Genomic DNA, 3,915 nt, shown 5'->3' on the forward strand with positions numbered 1-3,915 from the left:
TCTGCATTCTTCAAATGTGACATGTGGCTTCCCCATAATTAATACAGGAACCTTATTGTTTATGGTGAAAGTCAAATATCAATTGGGGTCATCAAAGGATACACACTGTAAAGCCTTATAAACACAAACCTTGTTAACATGATATCCCAAGATGAGTTACAACATATAGCTCATATGTGGAATGTGACTTTCTTATAGTGAGTAGGCTACAAAAAGAACCCAATTATTTTGGGTGGAGATCTAAGGTCAATTGAGGTCAGCAGAGGTCAAAATATCAAATGGATCTCATTGATTTAATTATTACAAATTCAGCTCTTGTAAATTACCAACAACGAACAATTCCCCTCTGTCTTTCTTTCATGACTGATAATATGTTGCAAGATTCCCAGTCACCAAACCATGTTAGCACTGACTCTGTAAGCGCTGATGTAAGCACTGAGGTACGCAAGACCATGTAAGCACTGATTTATAGTGCTCTCCATCTGCAGTATGGACTTCAGCCAAGGTTAGTTTGCGAACTACTCTTGTGCTGCATATGTAATGTATTTAAAGGCAAGTTACCACTGGGAGGGGTTTCCCTCTGGTTATTACTTTGTGATGTGATATTGTCACTAGGAAATGAAATTGTTTTGGTACATTCACTTTAATTTTCTTCATTTTCAAGGTGAATAGCAAACACTGAGTTGAGGCTAATGGAAATGATTCTAGTAGTAGGTCTTACTGAAAAATTCAAGCAATTCGATGTTTGTCAAAGAAAATAAAAGTATTGAATATAAAGGAAAACACACTTTCAAGCAGAAGTATTTAGATTTCTGCATGTCACAGTTACATACTGTAAACCTAAAACCTTACGTCGCTGAGTCTTGGAGATTACACAACCTTAATAACCCAAACTATACCCAGTGGCGGAGATTTCTTGTCAGAAGTGGGGGGGGGGGGGGGGGTTGCAGGCCATTGATGAAATAAAGTCATAACTGCTGGCCCACTATCTAAGTGGAGCGCCACCAAGGGCGGCGGAAGCACTTTTAATCTGGGGGGCACCGACATCAAAGGGCACTTTGCAGAAATTCGATTGGACTGATGCAGCCTGATATTTAGTACCCTTTATACCTCTTATTGTATTATCTTATTTGCATATACACATTACTCCATCAACACCCCCCCCCCCCTCAAAGAAACTATGCATACTAGCACTGCAATATCCAATGTGCAAATTGGGAAACAAGGAACAAGTTTTCTTTTGAGACAAAATGAGGTGAAATCATGCTAGTTGCTAATGTAGGAATCTACCGAATTAGAGTTTATTTCTTGTTAATATCTTAACAATTTTTTCATTCGAAATAGCTTTGAGTTTGACCCACAGAAATTCATTAAAAGTCAGGGGCGTAGCCAGGATTTGCAAAGTTGTATGCACGACTATCTGATCGGAGCGCCACCATCGGTTGGCGCGGAGCGTACAAGAAAATTTTTGGTTTTACAAACCCCTCAGATGGCCGGAAACGGCCCTTCCCGAGTATTCATTCTGGTTCCCTGGCCTCTTGCTAACTTGAGACACCTCAATTTTTATGTAGAAAAAGGGCACATTTTTAACCTGAGGAAAAGTGGGGGGGGGGGCACGTGCCCCTCCACCGCCCTTGAGCGCCACCATAAGTTGGCGCTAAGTGCACAAGAATTTTTTGGCAAATATTGCCTCCCAGATTGCAGTAAATGGCACTGCCCAGGCCTGGAAAAGCTGCATTAAACCATTTCATATTTTGAAAATTGAAATCTCATGTTCTGTCACTGATGTGTTACTATAATGAAAAGCAAGATTTTTCGTTTTTTCATGTTGTATTCTCAACTTGTAAATAAACGGTCACCATGGATTCTATAGCCTATTGGCCGTATCCAATCAACTTTTTTCTGAATCGCATGCGCTCTACAGCTGCAACATATAGGATACAGTAAAATTCATTTCAATGCAGTTTTCCCGCGTGGGTGCAATGAAAGGGGGGGGGGGGGGTGTAGGCGGTTTTACACTATCTAACGCAACGTAGTCGCCAAGAACCTGAAGTATTTTTAAGGGAGGGCCCGAGGAACATGAACTTATAGCATGCTCCTCATGGTGAAACATAATTGCACCTATTAGGTGAATTGAGTGTACTGTTAATAGTAGGAGAGACTAGCGTAGGTTCTTAGGACCAACTAGACCGGTTTCTGCTCTCAAACTTTATAGGAGGAGCTTCATCAGTAGTAGCCTTTGAATATTTTATATTCGGCCTGGGCGTCTCGTTCTAGTGCTAGCCTACCAAAGGGCCCAAAATCTCAAAGATTTACTTGTTAACTCAAGGTTTCATACTAACGAAGAATCAGCTGACTCTCAAGGTTCACACGAAGCACTTTTAGATACTCTTATAGCTGCACTATGAGTCCATAAAAAGTCGTGCACAGAAAATAGATGCATTTTTTAGATAGTGTAAAACCGCCTACACCCCCCTTTCATTTCGTTAATTGTTGATGTATATACCAGGTAAAAGGTTGAAATGACTTTAACAATTTCAAATTTAATAATTTGATTTATTATGCCATTTGGAGCACATAACATAGGCCAGTATAACAGAACATTACTGGCAAAAACTAGGGGGGGTTGATTGTGTGGGCCAACCCCCCTCTTCAAAAAGTGGGGGGTTAAAACCCCCCCAACCCCCCTGTTTCTCCGCCACTGACTATACCTAATAAAGGCATTGAAGACTCGCCCAAACCGCGTGCCGCCATCTGAAAAAGTATAACTTTCTTGCTTGCAAGCGTGGAGTTATTACCGATAGCTCCATGTTGCAAGTGATGTTTTGTGCGTGTCGCTACAAAATGCAGACAGTAATGAAACGTGATACCTTGTTATCTTTAGCTGGACCTGACATGTCCATCGCTGTATCGTTAGTATACTGTGCTGTGGGTATTGACCACAGCTGTATGTACTGACTGTACACTAGTGTCTAATTACCGACGGTAGCAAGCTATATGTGTATTTTCTGGGGTTTAACACTTCTGTTACACCTCATTCGAAACTATAGGTCAGATTACCGGCATTAGACGTTTCTTTTTGCGCGAGTCTTCACACCCTTTACCAAGGGCGTAGGAACCGGGGGGGGGGGGGGGGCTGGGGCGCCAGCCCCCCAGTGAAAAATATGGAGGGGCGGAAGTATCATTCCGCTCCCCCCCCCCCCCCCCCGCTTCGCAAGTCAGAAAACCCCTTTTTCATTTCCAAATGAGAAAAAAATCTCATTTGAAGCACCAAATTGCATCTAAGGCCAGGTGAAAATGCAAAATTATTTACAAAATGGAGTGGGTGTTGAAGTGTGCTATATTGCACCAAATTGAATCTGAGGCCACCTGGAAATACAAAAAAAAAATCCAAAGGGGAGGGGGACACCCTTAAACCCCTACCCCAGGCCGGCCATCAGTCTTCAGCCCCCCCCCCCCCTCAAAAGTACCTTCCTACGCCACTGCCCTTTACGCGCGGTTAATGTGATATCATATACAATATCACATCCAAGTGAATTGAGCCCTTTTGAAGCCAACTCTTTCCTCGCATGGATGCATCACCTACTTGGGCCAAGTAGGTGATGCAAAATGTCACACCAAAGAATTAAAGCACCTAGAATTTGGGTGATGAATATGGACTTGAAGTTTTGTGATCAACTCTGGAAATAAACACCAGGATATTTTAATAACATACAATCCGTTTCCAAAGGGGTTTCTGATACCTGTTTGATATACTTTGATCTATATATTAAAGAATCATAAAGTTAGTAGACTTTTGCCAATTAATAATGTCCTCTGAGATCACCATGTTCTATACGCTACGAGATAACCAGCGATGATTGACTCTGCCGTTACACGTTTGTTATGCCATATTGCGTCGAACTCGAAACGATG

Source organism: Apostichopus japonicus, chromosome 14 (genome assembly GCF_037975245.1).
Source record: "Apostichopus japonicus isolate 1M-3 chromosome 14, ASM3797524v1, whole genome shotgun sequence".
Lineage (NCBI taxonomy): Eukaryota > Metazoa > Echinodermata > Holothuroidea > Aspidochirotida > Stichopodidae > Apostichopus > Apostichopus japonicus.